The sequence below is a fragment of the Lepidochelys olivacea genome, assembly GCF_965140295.1.
Source record: "Lepidochelys olivacea isolate rLepOli2 genome assembly, chromosome: 1".
NCBI lineage: Eukaryota > Metazoa > Chordata > Testudines > Cheloniidae > Lepidochelys > Lepidochelys olivacea.
The window spans coordinates 296,563,182-296,587,767 of NC_140411.1; the positions used below are offsets into that span (position 1 = coordinate 296,563,182).

The 24,586-nt window shown below is 43.7% G+C and overlaps 1 long non-coding RNA gene across 3 annotated transcripts in view; it reads right to left on the reverse strand.

The window, feature by feature from the left end:
* Positions 1 to 24,586, reverse strand: part of LOC311518040 — a 39,167-nt gene that overhangs the window by 7,599 nt on the left and 6,982 nt on the right. Inside the window, exons 2-4 of one of the 3 annotated variants that reach the window (XR_014710868.1) lie at positions 21,673 to 21,798; positions 21,319 to 21,458; positions 5,932 to 6,032 (exon numbers count right to left, since the gene is read on the reverse strand). This is a non-coding gene — a long non-coding RNA (uncharacterized lncRNA). The remainder of the gene's footprint in view (positions 1 to 5,931; positions 6,033 to 21,318; positions 21,459 to 21,672; positions 21,799 to 24,586) is intronic. The other 2 variants (XR_014710867.1, XR_014710869.1) reach the window with 2 other exon arrangements.

The following is a 24,586-nucleotide window of genomic DNA, read 5'->3' on the forward strand; positions in this document are numbered from 1 at the left end:
GGCACCACATTTTCCATATGGCAGCTCCTGCTTCAACTGAGCAAATAAGCAGGATAAGGCATGAGGTGTTTGTAATGCTCACAACTACTGTGTACAGCTGAGCAGGGTCCATGCTTGCTGTGCTATGGCATGTGTACAGGTAACCCAGGCTTAGGGAAAAGGGCACAAAAAAGGCTTGGTTTGTTTGCTGTTGATTTCAGGGATGGAGGGAAGGAGGAAGGCTAATGCCATGTTCCCATAACCACCCGTGCAAATGTTTTGGTCCCATGGGGCATTGCAAGCCCAACCCAACATTCCACTCACCTCCATGCACTGTGGGATAGCTACCCAGAGTGCCTCGCTCCGTGAGTCGATGCAAGCCTTGCTAGTGAGGATGAGCTCTGCTGACACAATGTGCATAGTGGGGACATGCAGAATTGACTTGCTTAAATCGGAGGCTCAAAGTCAACTTAAATAAAATCGACTTAATTTTGTATTGTAGACATACCCTGGGCCAGAACCCTAGCAGGATATTGGGGGCATTGGCAACCTCATAGTAAGCAATAATACATTCCAAAATTCACCTTGATTGTCTCCAGGTGGAAGTGGTGGAACTCTTTGATCTGTCTGCAATGGATACAAATAGTCTAGGAGACTTCTGAAATAATTTGGTCCTATCAAGTTAGAAAGTCAATGCTCTTCTGACATCTAAGGTAGGGAAAGAAGCTTCCTGACCCAAGTTATGTGGTTTTGGAGAAAAAGGGCAGTAAACACATGGTCTGAGTCAGATGAAACTCAGATGATACCTTAGGAAGGAATTTGGGATGTGGATGTAGAAACTTTATCCTTGAAAAATACTGCAAAGGGAGGACCCACCATCAAGGTCCTGATTTTCCCCAACTCTTTAAGCTGATGTAATGGCTAAAAAAATGTCTTCATGGATAAATATAATAATGAGCAGATCACTAAGGTTCAAAAGGAGGCCCTCTGAGAGCTCTGAGAACTAGTTTAAGATTCCAGACTGAAGTGGGGGCTTTTACTTGAAGGAAGAGGTTCCCCAGTCCTTTAATTAACTTCACACTTGTGCGGTGAAGGAATACTGAGAATCCTTCCACTGGAGAATGGAAGGCTGATGAACTTGATAAGCCTGTTTTCTGTTGTTGTATCAGGTAATCCAGCATAAGTGTCAGCAAGGCAGAATCAGGTGCAATTTGCCAGTATTCACACCAACAGCCAAATCTTTTCCACTTCTGAAGGTAGAACATGGGTAGACTCCTTCGTGCTATAGCTCTACTAAACAGGTGTACTGTAATCAATGAGCCATGCTTTGAGGCAGAGAATCTTTAGTCTGGGATGAAGCACTCAGCCCGCATCTTGAGAGAGAAGATGAGGGAAGGATGGAAGATTGATCGCTGGACAAAGACAATCAAAACAAATAAGATACCATGCTTGTCTTAGCCACATAGGGACTATAAGGATAACCTTGTCCTTGTCCTGCCTGATCTTGTTCATCACTTCTAGAATTAAAGGTTTGGAGGGGAAATACATAATACAGCTCCTTCATCTAAGGAAGGAGAAAGCATCTCCCAAGGATTGAAGGCCTATGCATTCCCTTGAACAGATGAGGCAACACTTTTTGTTTGTGGCTGAGGCAAAAAGATCCACCTCTGGATGTTCCCACATTCAAAATATGTCTTCTAGGATCTATGGGTCCAGTGCCATTTGTAGTCTTGGGCAAAGCATCTGCTGAGACCATCAGCTGTGGTGTTTTGTACTCCAGGAAGTTACAGTGTCAAAATGTGAATACGATGGGTTGTGCACCAATTCCATAACTTTTATTGCTTCAGCATACAGAGAGAGGGATCTCGCTCCACCCTGCCAGTTATGAAACATGATATGAAACATGCAGGCCACATTGTCCATCAAGTTCTTGATAGACTTCCCTCTGATGAGAGGTAGAAAGTAGAGACAGGCATTTCTGACTACCTTAGTTCCAGCAGGTTGATGTAAAGACTGGTCTCCTGAAGTGACCATCTGTGCTGGACTACATGAAGACCGAAATGCACCCCTTCTCCCATCCAAGCAGCAATACATCTGTCCCAATGTTATGGTAATCCTTTCATCAGTCTAGGGAATCTTTCACCTGACACAAAACAGAAACTTATTTGTCAAAGCTGTGTCCATTTTGTGAATAGACTGTTCTGAGCTATGCTTGAAAGCAGCAAAGGCATAATCTTGCATGATTATGATTATGATGAAAGTGCAAGCTGCCATGTGACCCAGGTGCTGCAAACAGAACCTCACTGAGGTTTGAGAGCTTGCTTGAATAGTCTTGATGAAGTTTAATAAGGTTACGAATCTCTCCATAACAAGATAGGCCCTAGTAGTTAGTGAATCCAAAGACACCTCTATGAAGTAAATTTTCTGCATGTGGGTCAATGCAGACTTGTTGAAACTGAGCAGGAGGCCTAACTGCAGACAGTAATAGGGCCCTCTAGATGGCTGACAGCACTTCCTTATAAGACTGACCCTTGAACAGCCAGTTGTTGAGGTATGTAAACATGACAATTGCCTCTCAGTGAAGGGGAGCAGCCACCACTGCCAGAACTTTTGAGAACACTCTTGGAGTTGGGGAGGGTATCACAATATGGAAATAGGCATCTTGGAGGTTGAGGGCTAAAAAATAATCCCCTTGGTCCAATGAAGGAATTATCACTGCCTGAGTCACTATCCTGAAATTTTGGGGCTTCACAAATTTGTTTAGGAGCTTTAGATCTAAAATCGGTCTCCACCCTCTGTTTTTCTTGGGTTGAGAAAGTACCTCAAGAACCCCTTTCCCGCCTTGTAGAGCTGGGACAAGCTCTAGCACTCCTAATCCAGTTTGTCTCCTGTCTTAGTAGGAGCTCATGAGAGGGGTCCCTGAAGAGGGGGAAGAAGGGTGGGAAGGAGGGGGGATGTGAAGTAGATGATATAGCCCAGTGTAACAATCTCCAAAATTCATTTGCCTGTGGTAACGTGCTCTCATGCATGCCATAAATCAGAGAGCTAGCTTCCAAATGGCGGGAGAAGGCAAACAGTTGTAGCTGGCAGGCTAAAAAGCATGGGAGGCTTCAAACTCTTAACCAGTCTGTCAAAACTGATGCTTGGAAGATGAAACTGTGTACCTGAACCAGATAGTTTTGTGTTTCCCTTCCTCTGGAACCTGTGCTTCTTTCTGGGGTTCGGTAGGTCTCTGGAACATGGAGAAATATATCACGTGGGAATCTCTGGGCAGTGGGAGATCTATTAAACCTTCTCTTGCTTGCAAGAATATAGATTCCCAGGAATCACAGAGTGGATCTGTAGTTTTTCAGAGTATGAAGGGACTCACCCATGTTCTCTGCAAACAACTTAGGCCTGTTGAAGGGAAGGTCCTCCACGGTACTCTGGAGCTTCTTTAGGAAGAAGCCACAATGACCTGTACATGACTACTGCTGTAGAGATGGAACAGACTGTTGTGTCTCCAGCATCCAAGGATGCTTGGAGGGATGTCCAGGCTAATAATTGTCCTCCAGCAACAATAGTTTGGAATTGCTCTCTTTGTTCTGGAAGAAGGTGCTCAAAAAACTCATTAAACTATATAGTTCATGTGATTGTATTTGGACATAAAGGCCTGATAATTAGTGTCCCAAAATTGTACGGTCACTGATGAATAGGACTTCCGTCCAAAAAGATGGAGATTCTTCTATTCCTTGTTTTATACGGCTGCCTTGGCATTCTGTAGTTTTCTCTGCTCATTTATTGCCTCTACCACCAGGGAATAGGAGACAAATGGGAGAACAAAAATTCAGAGCCTTGATGGGAACATAGTCTTTCCTATCAGACCTCTTGCAAGTTAGTGGCACTTTAGCTGGGGTCTGCCGAACCATCCTCATGAGATCCAAGATCACCTCATTAATTAGAATGGTGACTCTGGTTGGTGTTGCTGATTGGAGGATATTTAATAACTTGTGTTGCAATTCCTTGACCTCTTCAAGCAGTATCTGAAGGGAGTCTGCCATGCTATTTGAAGAAGAAATATTAACTGAAGTATGTAACCTCTCGCTGAAACAAATCTCTGTGCCAGAGGACTGGAGAGTAGCTAACGTAACACCGATTTTTAAAAATGTCTCTAGAGGCGATCCTGGCAATTAATGGCTGGTGAACCTAACTTCAGTACCGGACAAATTGGTAGAAACTGTAGTAAGGAACAGATCTATCAGACACCTAGATGAACATGATTTGTTGGGGAAGAGTCATCTTGGCTTTTGTAAAGGGAACTCATGTCTTTGAGAGTGTCAACAAGCATGTGGACAAGGGTGATCAAGTGGATATAATGTACTTGGACTTTCATAAAGCCTTTGGCAAGGTCCCTCACCAAAGGCTCTTAAGCAAAGGAAGTAGTCATGAGATAAGAGGGAAAGTCCATTCATGAATCAGTAGCTGGTAACAGATAGGAATCAAAAGATAGGAACTAATTATCAGTTTTCACAATGGAGAGAGGTAAACAGCAAGATCCCCTAAGGATCTACACTGGGACCTGTGCTGTTCAACATATTCGTTAATGATCTGGAAAAAAGAATGAATAGTGAAGTGGCAAAGTTTGCAGATGATACAAAATTATTCAAGATAGTTAAGTCCAAAGCTGACTGTGAAGAGTTCCAAAGGATCTCACTAAACTGGATGACTGGGCAACAAAATGGCAGATGAAATTCAACACTGGTAAGTGCAAAGTAATGCACACTGAAAAAAATAATCCCAACTACACGTGTACAATGATGAGTTCTAAATGAGCTGTTACCACTCAAACCATTAGGAAAGAGAAAGTAAGACAGAAAATATCATAATGCCAGTATATAAATCTATGGTGCATCCACACCTGGAATAGTGTCCAGTTCTCCCCATCTCAAAAAGAATACAGTGGAACTGGAAAAGGTTCAGAGAAAGGCAACAAAGAGTATCAAGAGTATGGAACGGCTTCCATACGAGGAGAAATTAAAAAGATTAGGGCTGTTCAGTTTAGAGAAGGTATGATGAAGGAGGGATATGACAGAGATCTATTAAAATCATGAATGGTGTGGAAAAAGTGAATAGAGAAGTGTTATTTACCCTTTCTACCATACAAAAACCAGGGGTCAACTAATGAAATTAAAAGGCAGCAGGTTTAAAACAAACAAACAAGAGGAAGTGTTTTTTTCATACAGTGTACAATTAACCTGTGGAACTCGTTGCCATGGGATGTTGTGATGGCCAAATGTATAACTGGGTTAAAAAAAGAACTAATAAATTCAGAGAGGATAGGTCCATCAGTGCCTCTTAATCAAGATGGTCAGGGACGTAACCCCATGCTCGGGGTGATCCTAAACCAGGAGGGGAAGTGTGACAGTATCCCCAGGGTACAACCTGGAACTGGGTTACCATTGTTCCCCCTTAACTCTCCAGCCTGGGCTGTTTCTCACAATGTTTTGTTAGTGACAAGCAGCAAACCCTCCAGGTGCTGTTATCACTCAGCATAACAACATGTGGAACCCCACACCCAGCTAGATTGCATGAAAGCTCCCAGAGCCACTCATGAATCACACAGAGAAAGGCACCAGAAAATCTCCCAAGCCCCCAGACTTGCACTCCAGAACTGTACCGTCTTGCCCTGATCAGAAGCTTGACCAGTGTAAGTTTATTACCCAGTCTGCCCCTCCCTCAATGTGGAGAGGAAATACACAAGCCTTTGTAAACTAAGCTGAGATTTCGCAAGCACTTCAACCACATAACATATAAAACAGATGTATTAACTACAGAAAGATAGATTTTAAGTTATTATAAGTGGTAGGCACAAAAGATCAGAGATAGTTACCAAAGGAAATAAAAGGTAACTGCACAGTCTAAACCTTAAACCTTATTACACTAGGCAGTGTTTGGATCAAGCAGTTTTCTCACCCCAGTGGATTTTATAGTTCTTTATACACAGGCTTCTCCCTTAAGCCTTGGACCAGTCTCCTCAGTTGAAGTCTTTGTCTTCCCAGCATTCTTGTTGCTTCCTGTGTAGGTGAAGGAGGAGAAAGGCAAAGGCATGATGCTACTGTCCTTTAATTTATACCCTCAGTCCATGTTCTGGGAAAATACTAGCCTAGACATGTTCTGGTGGGCTTTGTTGAGACAGAGTTGAGCAATCCCCCTGGTGTGGTCTTGTGCAACTGAGTCACAGAGTTGAGAAGTCCCCATTGTATGGTGCCTGCACAACAACTCCCTGCTCATTGGTGATTTAACAACCTTCTGGCCAGGGGTCACCACCCTTGTAGTGGAGACTACAAGTGAATATACTTACAACATATTTCACTAAAACCATATAGCAAAATATCATAACTTCATATATGTTAGGATATAGATATTCAGGCCTGTCTGCCAAGGCCTGTACTTTAAGAATTTAGGTGTATTCTTATCACTTGGCTAATTATAGAGGTATAAAAGAAAGAATCAAAATCACTATCTGCTGGTGTAAGGGCCTTCTCTTACTGTGACAGTCTGAGGCCCTGTTCTTAGGCTAAGGCCTTTGGCTAAGCAACAGAGGCAGCCATAAGCTAGGAAGTGAACAGTCACATCCTCACATTCCAAACTAGTCACATTGAAATAAGGTGCTATTGTATGCCTATCACCTCCAGAGAAAGGGAAGTGCCTAGAAAATGTAAAAGAAAACTTAGTTTGATAGCATCCTGTCTGGCAAGAACTCACTTATCAATAGCTGGGATGTGAAAAACTTCTGTATTGTTTTGTCATTATAGATCCCACTTTGCTATTGTTTGTCTGTATAATCTCTGTCTGGTTCTGTGATTGTTCCTGTCTGCTGTATAATTAATTTTGCTGGGTGTAAACTAATTAAGGTGGTGGGATATAATTGGGTACATAATCATGTTACAATATGTTAGGATTCGTTAGTTAAATTTCATTGAAAATGATTGGTTAAGGTATAGCTAAGCAGAACTCAAGTTTTACTATACAATCTGTAGTCAATGAGGAAGTGAGTGGGTGTGGGGGGGGAGTGGGAGTGGGTGTGGGAGATGGTAACAGGGAATGGGGGTAAGGAAATTGCAATCATGTTTTGCTAAAGGGGGAAATGGGAACAGGGAATGGGGGTAAGGAAATTGGAATAATGTTTTGCTAAGGGCAGGAATGGGAACAGGGACACAGGTGTAAGGCTCTGTGGTGTCAGAGCTGGGAAGGAGGACACTAAGGAAGGAAACTGGAATCATGCTTGCTGGAAGTTCACCCCAATAAACATCGAATTGTTTGCACCTTTGGACTTCGGGTATTGTTGCTCTCTGTTCATGCAAGAAGGACCAGGGAAGTAAGTGGGTGAAGGAATAAGCCCCCTAACAATATACACTAATGAAATACATATTTTGACAGAACAATGTGTTTCGGCAGATCATGACCTTTCACATGATATCCTTCATGGCATGCTTTGTATGAAATATATCATAATTATATATTAATGATGAATATAGGGGTTACAGGGTGCTGCTCTGAGGTACAGAGTGCCACAGAAGACAGGAGTGGAGCGCTCCAAAATTTTACTGTTTTGTAGACTCTCCTTGAACCTCTGGTATTGGCCACTGTCGGAGACAGGAGACTGGGATAGACAGACCATTGGTCTGACCCAGTATGACAGTTCTTATGTTCCAATCATTAATTGGTGTCATCTTAGAAATTGATTACTATCGTTGTTGGCAGCATGCTCATTACTTTACAAGACACAAAAATGGAGATGGACTACGCTCTGAGGCATTTTTAGTCTAAAGTGTAGCTATATGGTCTAATCTTTGCATTAGCTGGACCACACATATTTCACTTCCAATCATTTTTATAAAAATAACATATATTTTACAGTACTACCTGAAGTGACAATAAAAAACCCATAAAACACTGATTCTACTCTGATTAAACTTTCCACAGAGAAGAAGTAATGGCCACAGATTATTAAAAAGGTCTAAAAGTCAGACACCATTATTGTAAGTTTCATTATTACAGTCTGAGCTTGTTTTATTGCAATGTAAATATTTGTTCGCAATGGTACAGTTGATTGTGATGAAAAAATCTTAGCAAATGTGGGCAGACCCAGCTCCCAGCTCCTACTACAAACCACTGGAGGCTTCTCCACAGCAAACAAAAGGAAATATAAACCTCATTCTCAGGGTAAGCCTTCACAGCAGAGGTAACTTGGGTGATCTGCACACAGGTCTGAGCACCAGGATTAGCCTATCCCAGGTGTGAGCAGTCACAATGCAAAGCAGTACTTGAGTTACTGTCTCTTCACTGGTGCTCACTCAAGAGTGTCACTAGGATTTCTGGGGGCATATCCCCTGGTTCTTTGTGCTGCAGATAGCTGAACTGCTCTATGATTCTTTCCCAGTGAATTGGGGAAGAATTTGTCCATCTTTCTGGGTACACGCGGGGGATTGTGGGAAGGCACTGGAGACTATCAGCACTCAAATGATTCAGCCTGCATCCTCACTACAAAGTGGGCAGGATATTAGCTCGAATGAAAGCAGAACCCAGGCTCTAACCCTAACCCACGCCCCCAGCTATGCCAGCTAGCCCAGGTTCAAAGCAGACATGCCAAACCTGCAAAAAAAAAAAAAAATGCAGAAATTGGGCTTATTTTTGGCTTAATTGGCTTGTGAGTTGCTTGTTGGCTAGTTTTTGGCTTGTAGCTTGTTGCTTGTTTGGCTTGTAGCTTGTTGTAGCCTGTTGTTTCTTTTTTTGATCAGCTCCCGGCAAGGGGGGGCAAGAAGGAGCAAGGTGGGGAGAGAGTCATGGATGCACAGCAGACCCACGACAGTCCCAGATTGCACGCCGGGGGATCTAGTCATATAGAGTGTTGGGGTTCTTAGGGATTGGCTTGTTTTGGCCTTGTTTTGAAATGGGATTAGCTTGATTTTTGGCTTATTGTGAAAGTCGGGGGTGCTTATTTACCGTGTGAAAATTGGCAACTGTGGTTCAAAGCTCCACTTTGAGTGTTTTTTGTGTGTGGACAGGAGAGGAGTTAGGGGCAACACCCAAGTAAGAGCCCAGTGAGGTCTCTGCAGTGAAGACATTGCTTGAGAGTGAGCTCACTTAGTTGTAGATATCACAAGACCAAAGGAATTGACTTTCAAATGCCCTGGTGATGGATCTGCTAAGTTGGGGATTATAACTCCAATCAGTCTCTTCAATGTACTTCCCCTTCTCCTGGGCAGGTAATGAGATGAGAAAGATCCTGAACCAGCAAGTTGTCATGCTCTGGGATGCAGCAAGTGCATAGCTAGCTAGGAGCAGCAGGGAAGCTGGATGCAGGGGCCGCATGCCTAGCCAGGAGCTCCAAGGAATCTGGAGGCAGCAAAGATTCTCCACGAACGATATGCAGAGCCATGTATGAAACAGCAGGTGGCTGACAGATATTACAGCTGTGTGCAGGTTTGTGTGGGACTTCTGGGGGAGAAGTAACAGTTGGGGAGGGAACCACTATAGAGGGGCCCCAATGAGAGACAGTAACTTAACCTGACCTGGTAAGTCATAGTAAGTTTTGGGGAGTTCAGTTTATATGTCACCAGTGCTTGAACCTGCTCCCTTTGAAGTTAATGGCAAAATTCCCATCAACTTCAACTGCCTCAGGTTTGGACTCTAAGGCCCCAAACTAGCAAAGCATGTAAGCACATGCTTAACTTTAAGCAGGTAAGCAGTCCTTTGACTTCAATGCGTGTGTTTAAGTGTTTCCTGGACTGGGGCCTAAATTAGGGATCACCTTCTATGCAAGTCATCTTACACACACATATGTAAGGAATGTATGTTAAAGTTTTATAAAACAAGGGTCCAAGTGCTTCCTCCAGTGCCTAGCAAGTAACCCAGCCAGCTGCTGCAGAACTCCACAGGGCAAAGCGAGAGTTGGGGAGAACCCTTCCTCCAAGAATGTAGTGGGTCACTACTCCATGGCCACTACTCTTACCTAGCACTATTACAGAATTATGTCTGGATGATTACCAAAAGATCTGTGTGTGTGTGGTGCCTGTCTGTCTGTCTGTGTGTTGTATCACAACATGGTTAAAAGAACTGCTAATCCATGCAGGATACCTAACTTCCAACCGGCCAAATCAGACCAACCATGGAAAACCATGTTAAATCACGAGAATGCATTTAACAGGGACTGGGTGACCTAACCTCTCAGAACAAGCTGCGTTTTCAGTTTTTAATGACTCTTATAAATATTACCAGACATTACGCCAGCTGTGCCAGTAAAAGAATTCCTCACAAGATGGTCTTTAACAGTGAACATTTGCTTCTGAGATTGCCAAAATGAATATATTTATAGAAACATCTTCTCACTCTTAGAGGTTGAGCATTCAGAACAGGGTTGAGCCTTAATGGCAGGATAGTGTCAGGAAGACTAAGACTATGATTATTATGATTTATTTGTATTATCACAGTGCCTAGGAGCCCAAAATATGGATGAGGATACCATTATGCTAGGTGCTGCACAAATACAGAACACAGAGAGTCCCTGCCCAAAGAGTTTACAATCTATATGAACCTCAGTCTCCAGGACTAACAATCCATATCCTTCATGATTGCAGACACAGTGATCTGGGGAGCTGGATAATTTGATAAAGAATAACAACATGTGCTATGTTTCAGAGTAGCCGCCGTGTTAGTCTGTATTCGCAAAAAGAGAAGGAGTACTTGTGGCACCTTAGAGACGAACCAATTTATTTGAGCATGAGCTTTCGTGAGCTACAGCTCACTTCATCGGATGTGTGAGATGGAATCATATGATGTAATAATGTCCACAGTGCCTCTTGCAGTGCTTACTTACTGCTTGGCTTCACAGTCAGTGGCCAACTAAGATATTTCTATTCATACCTCAGAACAGATTTTAATAATTCCTGTATAATCATATTAAGTAGAATGAATATGAAAAAATTATGAAAAAATAATCACAAAATTTTCTGTCAGCTAACTTTCTCTTCTACATAGGAGACACTGTCTTGATATGCAGTATTAAGCATTAAAGAGGATCAAACGAAAAAAGATCAAAAATTCAAATGTTATTCTTATTAGAGTCCACTTCAGGGTTATTTTCTTGTTTTTCATTTCCTGTCAGAACTTGATTCTCAGATGAATTTGACATATGCAAACTCTCTACACATGCAGTAATCAGATTTAGATTTAGATTTATGACTAGGATGAGTGGGTGGAACTGGGGCTAGATTGGGATCATCAGGACTTTGGTTGCTAGTCTCCTTAACTCTGGTCTTTGAAGAAAGATCTGGAAGCAATACATATTTGATAGCTATTATAATTCTGTATCACAGAAGTATTATTGAAATAACACATCACTATTAAAAATGAAAGCATTTCTGTTTTCCTGAAAAGTATATAATTATCTCCTGGAAAAAAGGAAAACTCAATGCATGTTACATTGAATGTACACCAAAACTGATATGGAAAATTCCCTTGTATACTAACAGAATGTTCATTTTGAAGGGAAAAAAGCCCCCCAAAATTGCCACCTTTCTGCAACTTCTGAACAGGACTGTTTCAGAATTGCAGTATAGTATAGGGTCCCATACTTGCAGAAAAGGCCATTCTGAAGTCTGCAGGGTCCCTTTGGGAAACAATGGTTTTATTTAACAACTTGCCTTGGTGAACTTCAGAACAAGGATATTTTTTTCTCACACCATTTGTTTTTAAATCATATAGGATGAAAGACTGGAATGTGCCATCAAAAATATGTCATATTCAGTATGTACTTAAAGTCTGTTGACATCTCCTAAATCCATTTTACCAGCATGAATTGTGTTGCACAGTATTAATTAGCATTCTGTGTAACATATGGACTCAAATCATCCCAATGGATGGAAGCCAGAGGGCAAGATTTTCTGTTCCTAAGTGACAAAAAGTATTGATGCTCAAGTATAAATATAATTAACTTTGTGCTGATGTGAGTTATTAAATCCACTCCGTGTCCCTGGTATAAGAGAAAATAAATAATAGTTTAATCCCAAGAATTAATTTCTTTATAACTGAAGTATTATGATGCAAAACAGTGTACCTGCAAAATGCATATTATTGAAATCTTACATTGCCCAGTAAATTCAGTGTTCTGGAACCAGTTTTGTTAGTAACATAATAACTTTGAGATTAGGAATGCCAAAGTTAGGATAGTGCTATAAGAGACAAAGTTAGTGAAAGTGTTAAACATCATAAACAGCATATTCATATTTCTCTCTATATATAAATCAATGCATATATAGACCATAGAATCATGGAAGTGTAGGACTGGAAGGGACCTCAAGAGGTCTTCTAGTCCAGTCCCCTAAACTCAAGGCAGGACTAAGTATTATCTAGATCTATTGATTATATAGCTCAGTCAATGCAAATATATACATTTGGTTAGCTTGTTACAAATATATTAATTAATTGTTACTACTCCCTCTAACTCTCACACACACACACAGACAAATCTATATATATATTTGAATTTACTCTCCCAAAGACAACATTTAGGATAGACTGTAACTTGGACTTCACATTTGCAAAGAAGTGTAAGAGAGAGTTGGCCCTGGTCTACACTAGGATGTTAGGTCGAATTTAGCAGCGTTAAATCGATGTAAACCTGCACCCGTCCACACAATGAAGCCCTTTATTTTGACTTAAAGGGCTCTTAAAATCGATTTCCTTACTCCACCCCTGACAAGTGGATTAGCGCTTAAATCGACGTTGCTGGCTCGAATTTGGGGTACTGTGGACACAATTCGATGGTATTGGCCTCCGGGAGCTATCCCAGAGTGCTCCATTATGACCGCTCTGGACAGCACTCTCAACTCAGATGCACTGGCCAGGTAGACAGGAAAAGAACTGCGAACTTTTGAATCTCATTTCCTGTTTGGCCAGCGTGGCAAGCTGCAGGTGACCATGCAGAGCTCATCAGCACAGGTGACCATGATGGAGTCCCAGAATCGCAAAAGAGCTCCAGCATGGACCGAACGGGAGGTACGGGATCTGATCGCTGTTTGGGGAGAGGAATCCGTGCTATCAGAACTCCGTTCCAGTTTTCGAAATGCCAAAACCTTTTGAAAATCTCCCAGGGCATGAAGGACAGAGGCCATAACAGGGACCCGAAGCAGTGCCGCGTGAAACTGAAGGAGCTGAGGCAAGCCTACCAGAAAACCAGAGAGGCGAACAGCCGCTCTGGGTCAGAGCCCCAAACATGCCGCTTCTATGATGAGCTGCATGCCATTTTAGGGGGTTCAGCCACCACTACCCCAGCCGTGTTGTTTGACTCCTTCAATGGAGATGGAGGCAATACGGAAGCAGGTTTTGGGGACGAAGAAGATGAGGAGGAGGAGGTTGTAGATAGCTCACATCAAGCAAGCGGAAAAACCGGTTTTCCTGACAGCCAGGAACTGTTTCTCACCCTAGACCTGGAGCCAGTACCCCCCGAACCCACCCAAGGCTGCCTCCTGGACCCAGCAGGCGGAGAAGGGACCTCTGGTGAGTGTACCTTTTAAAATACTATACATGGTTTAAAAGCAAGCATGTGAAAGGATTACTTTGCCCTGGCATTTGCGGTTCTCCTAGATGTAGTCCTAAAGCCTTTGCAAAAGGTTTCTGGGGAGGGCAGCCTTATTGCGTCCTTCATGGTAGGACACTTTACCACTCCAGGCCAGTAACACGTACTCGGGAATCATTGTAGAACAAAGCATTGCAGTGTATGTTTGCTGGCATTCAAACAACATCCGTTTTTTATCTCTCTGTGTTATCCTCAGGAGAGTGAGATATAATTCATGGTCACCTGGTTGAAATAGAGTGCTTTTCTTCAGGGGGCACTCAGAGGAGCCCATTCCTGCTGGGCTGTTTGCCTGTGGCTAAACAGAAATGTTCCCCGCTGTTAGCCACAGGGAGGGGGGAAGGTTGAGGGGGTAGTCACGCGGTGGGAGGAGGCAAAATGCGACCTTGTAACGAAAGCACATGTGCTATGTATGTAATGTTAACAGCAAGGTTTACCCTGAAAGAGTGTAGCCACTATTTTATAAAATGTGTCTTTTTAAATACCGCTGTCCCTTTTTTTTTCTCCACCAGCAGCATGTGTTTCAATGATCACAGGATCTTCTCCTTCCCAGAGGCTAGTGAAGCTTAGAAAGAAAAAAAAAACGCACTCGCGATGAAATGTTCTCTGAGCTCATGCTGTCCTCCCACACTGACAGAGCACAGACGAATGCGTGGAGGCAAATAATGTCAGAGTGCAGGAAAGCACAAAATGACCGGAAGGAGAGGTGGAGGGCTGAAGAGAGTAAGTGGCGGGCTGAAGAGAGTAAGTGGCGGGCTGAAGACAGGGCTGAAGCTCAAATGTGGCGGCAGCGTGATGAGAGGAGGCAGGATTCAATGCTGAGGCTGCTGCAGGACCAAACCAGTATGCTCCAGTGTATGGTTGAGCTGCAGCAAAGGCAGCGGGAGCACAGACTGCCACTGCTGCCCCTCTGTAACCAACCGCCCTCCTCCCCAAGTTGCATAGCCTCCACACCCAGACGCCCAAGAACGCAGTGGGGGGGCCTCCGGCCAACCAGCCACTCCACCACAGAGGATTGCCCAAAAAAAAGAAGGCTGTCATTCAATAAATTTTAAAGTTGTAAACTTTTAAAGTGCTGTGCTTAAAGTGCTGTGTGGCATTTTCCTTCCCTCCTCCACCACCCCTCCTGGGCTACCTTGGTAGTCATCCGCCTATTTGTGTGATGAATGAATAAAGAATGCATGAATGTGAAGCAACAATGACTTTATTGCCTCTGCAAGCGGTGATTGAAGGGAGGAGGGGCGGGTGGTTAGCTTACAGGGAAGTAGAGTGAACCAAGGGGCGGGGGGTTTCATCAAGGAGAAACAAACAGAACTTTCACACCGTAGCCTGGCCAGTCATGAAACTGGTTTTCAAAGCTTCTCTGATGCATACCGCGCCCTCCTGTGCTCTTCTAACCGTCCTGGTGTCTGGCTGCGCGTAACCAGCAGCCAGGCGATTTGCCTCAACCTCCCACCCTGCCATAAACGTCTCCCCCTTACTCTCACAGATATTGTGGAGCACACAGCAAGCAGTAATAACGGTGGGAATATTGGTTTCGCTGAGGTCTAAGCGAGTCAGTAAACTGCGCCAGCGCGCCTTTAAACGTCCAAATGCACATTCTACCACCATTCTGCACTTGCTCAGCCTGTAGTTGAACAGCTCCTGACTACTGTCCAGGCTGCCTGTGTACGGCTTCATGAGCCATGGCATTAAGGGGTAGGCTGGGTCCCCAAGGATACATATAGGCATTTCAACATCCCCAACAGTTATTTTCTGGTCTGGGAATAAAGTCCCTTCCTGCAGCTTTTGAAACAGACCAGAGTTCCTGAAGATGCGAGCATCATGCACCTTTCCTGGCCATCCCACGTTGATGTTGGTGAAACGTCCCTTGTGATCCACCAAAGCTTGCAGCACTATCGAAAAGTACCCTTTGCGGTTTATGTACTCGGCGGCTTGGTGCTCCGGTGCCAAGATAGGGATATGGGTTCCGTCTATAGCCCCACCACAGTTAGGGAATCCCATTGCAGCAAAGCCATCCACTATGACCTGCACATTTCCCAGGGTCACTACATCACATCACTGCATCACAGCAGCCCCAACAATAGATTTGCCCACTCCAAACCGATTCCCAACTGACCGGTAGCTGTCTGGCGTTGCAAGCTTCCACAGGGCTATTGCCACTCGCTTCTCAACTGTGAGGGCTGCTCTCATCTTGGTATTCATGCGCCTCAGGGCAGGGGAAAGCAAGTCACAAAGTTCCATGAAAGTGCCCTTACGCATGCGAAACTTTCACAGCCACTGGGAATCGTCCCAGACCTGCAACACTATGCGGTCCCACCAGTCTGTGCTTGTTTCCCGAGCCCAGAATCGGCATTCCACAGCATGAACCTGCCTCATTAGCACCATGATGCATGCATTGGCAGGGCCCATGCTTTCAGAGTAATCTGTGTCCATGTCCTGATCACTCACGTGACCGCGCTGATGTCGCCTCCTCGCCCGGTATCACTTTGCCAGGTTCTGGTGCTGCATATACTGCTGGATAATTCGTGTGGTGTTTAATGTGCTCCTAATTGCCAAAGTGAGCTGAGCGGCCTCCATGCTTGCCTTGGTATGGCGTCCGCACAGAAAAAAGGGGCGGAACGATTGTCTGCCGTTGCTCTGACAGAGGGAGGGGCGACTGACGACACGGCTTTCAGGGTTGGCTTCAGGGAGCTAAAATCAACAAAGTGGGTGTCTTTACATCAAGGAGTATTTCAGGCAGGACTTCACGGAGGGTTCCAATAAGAAATGGTGCACCTAAGTTATCGTTCTTATTGGAACAAGGAGGTTAGCCTGGCCTCTGATTGATACATGGCTAGATTTACCTCGCTGCACCTTCTCTGTGAGTGACTGCAGTGTGACCTAGAGGAATGAGTCCCCTAGACAGGGGAGGAGGCAAATGAGTACAAAACAAATCTGGTCTATTTCTTGTTTTGACCCACTCCATCTATCTTTTACATCTTTGGCTGGCAGCATACGATGCAGAAGGACTGCATGCCATCCACATCTCATGGCTGCTCGGCAGAAGATGGTACAGTACGACTGCTAGCCATCCTCATCTCTTGCCTGCCTGGCAGAAGATGGTACAATACGACTACTAGCAATCCTCATCTCTTGCCTGCCTGGCAGAAGATGGTACAGTACGACTGCTAGCAGTCCATATCGCCTGCCCGCTCACCATAAGACGGTTCAATAGGACTGACTGCAGGACTAAAGAGAATGACCTGGTCAAGTCACTCCAAATTTAGTCCCTGCGCCCATGTCTGCCCAGGCACTCCCAGCCAACGTGGCCAGGAGCACCTCGGACACGACGAGGACGACTACCAATCGTATTGCACCGTCTGCTGCCAGAAGGCAATGGGTTGCTGCTACTGTGCAGCAAAGCCGTACCGCGTCTGCCAGCACCCAGGAGACATAGGGTGACGGTTACCTGAGCGGGCTCCATGCTTGCCGTGGTATGGCGTCTGCACAGGTAACTCAGGAAAAAAGGCGCGAAATGATTGTCTGCCCTTGCTTTCACGGAGGGAGGGAGGGACGGAACGGGGGCCTGATGATATGTACCCAGAACCACCCGCGACAATGTTTTAGCCCCATCAGGCATTGGGATCTCAACCCAGAATTCCAATGGGCAGCGGAGACTGCGGGAACTGTGGGATAGCTACCCACAGTGCAACACTCCGGAAGTCGACTCTAGCCTCGGTACTGTGGAAGCGCTCCGCCGAGTTAATGCACTTAATGCACTTAGAGCATTTTCTGTGGGGACACACACACTCGAATATATAAAACCGATTTCTAAAAAACCGACTTCGATAAATTCGACCTTATTCCGTAGTGTAGACATACCCTAAGAGCCCTCACTTACAACCCTGTGTGAGCTCACTAAATCTTGGGTCTGGGCCCACAGGGCGATGTGGGTGCTGCACAAATTCCACTCCCACCTCCCAAGCAGGTAGATGAGATGTTGTGGGTGGAACCTTGCCTCTGCCTGCCTAATACACTGGACAGCACAATTATTCACACATGCGGACAAATCAGAGAAATTATTGCAACTCTTGGACACAAATCTCTGATGTGGTCCAGATCTGCTCTCATATATTGTATGAGGTGCCCGAAGCAAGAGGGTAACTGGGTTAAGAAAAATCAAGGAAGTTCCAAGGGGTAATTACAGGAGGATGGAGAGATGTGAAGAAACTCTCTGTTTAGGGCCAGTCTTGAAAGTCCTAATAACAGGCATTTTTGCTTGTGAAAGGACTGTAAAACCAGATCGTTAGCAGGGTTCTCTTCAGGTTCTCTTTCTATTGCACTGTGTGTAAGATGAGTTTGTTGCTGCTTTTCCAGATAACTAATTACCTAATTCTGAAATATGACACAGTGAATCACATGAATTTGTTAGAGGAAGTAGTAACAATTAATTAATGTATTTGTAACAAGCTAACCAATTACTGACAAGCATTAGTTCCTGTTTAACAACAGCTGTATATCAAGGAGAAAAGTAAACAGATATAGAAATACTGTATTAAACTTTGGCAACACGTATTCCTGCTTCCAGGAAAAATGAAAAGCAAACAAGTAGGGTGGAACTCTTATGTCTATACAAGCTACATACGCACATGTAGGCAAAACAATCAGCTATACAACTGAGAGCAACTATATACTCAGAATAAAAAAAATTACTTGGATTGTAATAATTATATAATGTTGGAAATATCTGGCTTCCAGGACTTTTAAATTATTTATGGCAATTACATCTTCCCTGTAGAAGGTTTAGTAAGAGTAGGGTCAGGGTTTTTGTTTGTTTGTTTGTTTGTTTTTATTATCACCTCTCGTGATATTGGTTAAATATATGTACATTTTTCATAAAATTTTCTAGAGTGAAAGGTGTACGATCCATCCATGTGTACTACTTGTGTGTTTGGGTTTAAGATTTGCAGCTATTAGAAAGATTAAACCAGTTTTTATTTTCTTATTTTGTTGTTACTGTTACATGCTTGATGCTTTTCTCATTATTATAGGTGACATACGTATAGTTAAAGTTGTCCATGGTTTCCATTTGATTGCTCTATTTTCAGTTCCTTAAAATGGCATAGAACTTTTACTGTTCAGGATGAAATTTTCCATGGAGGTTTCTGCCTCAAGCTGATTTTTTTCCCTAAAGTTTCAGCTAAAATAGTTCAGCCATTTTCAAACACAAAGTTAGGGAAAAATACTTTGTTTGCCTAAACTAAAAAACTTCTTACACCTGTTTCATTGAGAAACTCTAGCACCTCCATGCATTGGAACAGGGTTTTAAAATTTGGCAGGGGAGTAGCCCTGGTGTCAGAGATGTGTCTTTTGCTGTTTCTGTGAAAATTCTCCTCCAAATCATACAATGTTTCTTTCTGTTCTGCAGCCAGCTTCTCTTTCTGCTCTTTCCACAGAATAGCCAGTGAGAGTCCTTTCTTTTATAACCTTCACCGTCCTCTTTGTCAGGTGACCCCTGACCAGCTTCATCAGGTGATCAAAGTCCCCCACCAAGTGATCTATTGCTTAGTTATCAGCTCACAGGGGCAGAACCAGTTTTCTTGATTTTTTTTAATCATAGTCAGTGTCAAAAACCTATGTTAGTGCAGAGTCAAGGTTGCTTGGTGGTATGTTTGCAGAACATTGAGTTGAGCAAAACTCAAACGTCTTTAAAACCAGGAAATGCACAGTTAAGGTTGCCCATGCAAATTAACACACACACCCCCACACACTCCCTGCAAGCAGGAAATGCATCCCTCTGAAGTCTTTGCTCCCTGGTATACAAACATTTCTACTGGTCTTACTTCCCTCCCTCCTATAACTGGACTCACATGCAGTGCCTGTAGCAAAGGATGATTATCTTACAGTGGATTGGTGTTCCTGCTCATGTTTCATAATGGTTGGATGGTGAAGTTTGTGGCAAGGATGGACTTCTGTTTCAAAATACTTAGTTTTACTTTTGAGAGAAAGATCCTCTGACCCCTGATCCAGGAATCGCTCAAAATCCACACAGTGGCAAGACAGGGCACACATATTCCTTTTCCATCAATGGTCAAGGTACCTGCACTGTCAGTTCCAAACCTCCATCCAAGGCACCTTTGGAAACATCACATTCACCTGCCCCAAAATCAGGAAGTAGCCACTCTATTCCCTCCTCTCCTGCCCATCCCATTTCTGCAGAGGCTAGTAAAATGCATTTTTCTCAAACAACAAATGCAAGGCTTGCCTACCATCTGTTCTCATTTCCTGTACCCTCCACAGCTGTAACCCTTCTTCAAGTCCCTGTTCCTCCAACACACACAAAGTCCTGTTCTCTGATTCCTCTGCACCCAAAATAACAAAATTGTTGGCTAGACCACCTGCTGACTAATCTGCTGTGTTCACAGTAAACCTACCCACAAAATAAAACATGTTATATTATAACAGAGACAACTTTCTGTAAGCAACATGAGCTATTAAATCTTTATTGCATAGGTAAACAAAGGTTCAGACTAGAAACATCAGTGGCAAGGTGTTCACCAGGAGTAATGGTGTTGGTATATACTCTTGGACTACCCAGGCAATCATAAAGTGGCTGCACAGAAACCCTCTCATTTTTTTACTTTACTGGTGCATGTGCACTGTAATCCTTCCAGATGGTACATCTACACAAGCAAAGAAGTGAGCATGTTTTTAAATACTATTCTCATTTGGATCTCCCAAAGATTTAGTGGGTAAAACTTGACAGAATGAGACCATTTTGACTCATATCAGATCAATAATTTGATGTCTAGCTCTGCTTAAATAACAACCGACAACTATAACAACAACCCTAGAAACTTTTTTGAAAAATGGCTATTTTGGGCTAGAGGACATATATCTCCACAACCCCTAACTCAAATGAGGCTACATTTGGGCCACTAATCCTACTCCACACCTGCCTGAGGTATACCAAAATTCAGAGGAATCCAACAAAGTTAGGTAGATGTAATTCGCCTTGCGTCGACCTATTCGTGCATGTGTCTATGCTAAAATTTGTCTCCCGCTGATGTAAGCACCCTGTCACAGTGATGCTGTAAAACCACCTCCCCGAACAGCGCGAACACTCACGTCAACACACTGAAAGTGTAGACACAGTGTAACTTGTGTTGACCCTAATAGTCATCTAGCCGCTGTCCTATAATGCCCCATTCCTTGCAACAGTGACTGTTCTGGTCACATTTATAAACTCCTCTGCTCAGAGGTCATGGAGACCAGAAAACTTCCCTCCTTTGAACTCCACCCCATCCCCATTTTTTAAATGCATTTTTCTGATTGCCCGCCTTGGCAAGCACACCTAGCAACTCTCCCTTCTTGTGTGCAGCTACTCAACTGACCATGCCAGCTCCACACCAGACATGCCAAACCTGCGGAAAAAAATGCAGAAATTTGGCTTGGTTTTGGTTTAATTGGCTTGTGAGTTGCTTGTTGGCTAGCTTTTTGCTTGTAGCTTGCTGCTTCTTTTTTTTGATCGGCTCCCGGCAAGGGCGGGGCAAGCAGGGGCAAGGGTGGGAGAGAGTCAGGGGTGCACAGCAGCACAGCCCACCACAGTCCCAGCCTGCACGCCGGGGGGATCTACTCACATAGAATGTTGGGGTTCTTAGGGATTGGCTTGTTTTGGCCTTGTTTGGAAATGGGATTAGTTTGATTTTTGGCTTCTGGTCAAAGTCAGGGTGCATATTTACCGTGTGAAAGTTGGCAGCTGTGCTCCACGAATTAAACATGCTCCTACGTGGAATAAGTGGGAGGTACTGGATCTCCTGGGCCTGTGAGGAGAAGTGGCTGTGCAAGCACAACTACAGACCAGTCATAGAAACATGGACATCTGCGAAAAGATTGCATGGGGATTCAAGCAAAGGCATAAAACAGGAATCAGCAATAGTGCTACGGGAAAGTGAAGAAACTGAGCCAGGAAGACCTGCCACTTTTACAACAAGCTGCACACAACCAGCATCCTGCAAACCACCCAGGGATACCTTGGAAGAGCCTAAGACAAAGACCCTTACTGTGAACAGCAAGGCAGGGGAGGAGAGAGTCACCTTGTGTTGTGCATCTTCTGTTGTGACTGTAAATCCAATGATACATCTGTCTGTTTTTTTTCCAGCAGCTGCTGCTGTTACAGCCTTGAAGGGTCCACCTCCATGCCTGCTGAATGTCTAACTCTGCTGAGGAGGAGAAAGAAAAGGAGTAGGAAGGACATGTTCGCTGAGATCTTACAAGCCTGTGCTGCATCAGACTGCAAATATACGGCCTGAAGTGCCAACAAGATAGCATGGAGAGGGAAAGAGCAAACAGGAGAAAGGCCCAGGAAAAAGTAAGGGAGATGCAAGATGACGCAGTGGGTCTTCTCAGGCAGCAAACGCAAATGCTGCAGACCCTGGCTGCCCTACAGGTCCAAAAATCCCAGACTTCCCACCCTCTGTTCTCCTTAGAGAACTCCATGGTAGCAGCTCCCTGCAGCCCCCAATATTCTATGTGGCACCAAGGGCTACATCAATACCCCTACCATTCCCTGCGATGGGTCACCATGGAAGACTACAGTTTCTCATGAAGTCATCTGTGAGAGCCACAGTAGTAGTTGCATGGAGTGGAAAATACAGTAGGTAAGTATAAATACACAGCACATGAAAAGATGGGAGCTGCCTTACTAAGTGAGGGGTCAGTGCTAATGAGCCAATTCAATTAAGATGGAAGTGGACTATTCCCAACTCTGTCCACATATCTATTCAAGGGACACCATAACCACATCAGCTACACCATCAGGGGCTTGTTCATCTGCACATCTACCATTGTGATATATGCCATCATGTGCCTGCAATGCCCCTCTGCCATGTACATTGGCCAAACTGGACAGTCTCTACATAAAAGAATGGACACAAATCAGACGTCAAGAATTATAACATTCAAAAACCAGTAGGAGAACACTTCAATCTCTTTGGTCACTCGATTACAGACCTAAAAGTGGCAATTCTTCAATAAAAAAACTTCAGAAACAGACTCCAACGAGAGACTGCTGAATTGGAATTAATTTGCAAACTGGATACAATTAACTTAGGCTTGAATAAAGACTGGGAGTGGATGTGTCATTACACAAAGTAAAACTATTTCTCCATGTTTATTTTCCCCGCCCTCCCACTACTGTTCCTCACATGTTCTTGTCAACTGATGAAAATGGCCCACCTTGATTATCACTACAAAAAGTCCCCCCCCCCAGCTCTCCTGCTGGTAATAGCTCACCTTACCTGATCACTCTTGTTACAATGTGTATGGAAACACACATTGTTTCATGTTCTCTTTGTATATAAAGTCTCCCCACTGTATTTTCCACTGCATGCATCCGACAAAGTGAGCTGTAGCTCACAAAAGCTTATGCTCAAATAAATTTGTTAGTCTCTAAAGTGCAACAAGTACTCCTTTTCTTTTTGCGGATACAGACTAACACGCTGCTACTGTGAAAGGTGGCCAGTGTATGGTTTCATGAGCCAGGAGAGCCAGAAGTAGGCTAGATCCTATGGAATCACTATTGGCATATCAGCATCACCAATGGTAATCTGCTGGTCAGAAAAGAACGTCCCTGCTTGAAGCTTTCTGAACAGTGCTGTGTTCTTAAAAATGTGAGTGTCATGTACCTTCCCTAACCTGCCACACTGATACTGGTGAAGCATCCCTGGGGATCCATCAATGCTTGCCTAATCAGTTGATGTTATCAGGGTTCATGGGTTCCCTGATGAATGTGGGCAGATATTTTCAGAAAACCATACTAGCCAAATCATGCTGTAGACTACCACATTCAGCATGCTTTTATAACTCCACTGTTAGACCAAAAACCCTTATATATAAAAGTCAAGGAACCCATGTTAAAATGCTGGTAGTAACAGCAGTGTTTTAACATCAGTGTAGCAAGCGCAGTTCTGTCAGCCCTTAGTTTAATACTCCATATTAAAGAGCAATACCTCAAACTAAAGAGTCAGTATTGTAGATTTTCTGATAATGTAATTGATCTTCCAGATGAGTGTCTTACATAATAGGGCAATGTATTGTGATAACGTAGCCAACAAAAGAATTATAAAGTATGTTTTCATTTTTCAAAGTATAGTTTTTATTATGCATGTATAGTTTTAGATAGATAAGATAGACAGATGTGAAAGCCAGTTTTAAAATAAATTTTTAGGAGCTGTGAGGAAAACAATTATATTTCAGGGTGTAACTCTGAAATTAATTTGGATGCTAAGTTTCTCACATTTATAAAATATAAATAGGGCAGATCTAAAGATAACCCTCAGATTATGGGCTTCAGTAACAGGAAAGATGGGAATGTTGTCATTAGTGACAAAGAACAGCAAGTAGGGAATGTTTCAGAGGAAAGATGAGAAGTGCAATTATAGTTAGGTAAGTTTAAACTGATGGATGGTTGGAATTCAAGAAGAGGTGTCAGAGAGAGACAGGCCTAGATATGAAATTGGAGGGAGGGAAACAGGATTAGAGTAGAGAGGTAGATTTGTGAATCATAAGTATAATGAAGCCACATTTGAGGATGAGATCATACAGGAAAGGAATATAGACAGAGAGAAGAGTGGGGCCAAAGAGGGAGTGGGAGAGAAGCAGACTTTTTGAAAGAAAAGCTGAAGGAATGAGAAAAAGGTAGGAAAACCAGGAGAAGATTTGGTCACAAAAGACAAGGTTAACACAATATCAAGGAGAATATGATTAACAATGTCAAAAACATGAGAGAGATCAAGTAGGGTTAGGGTTGACATCTTGGTAATATTTAAAAACCAGACATTCCAACAGGAGTGCTGGAACCTCCCCTGGTCTACCTCTTCCCCTGAGGCCTCGCCCCTATCATGCTTCTTCCCCCGAGGTCCCACCCCTACTCCCAAGGCCCTGCCCCATCCACTCCTCTTTCCCTCTCCCCCAGTCGCTCACTGCTTTTTTTCTCCCCTTTCCCCTCCC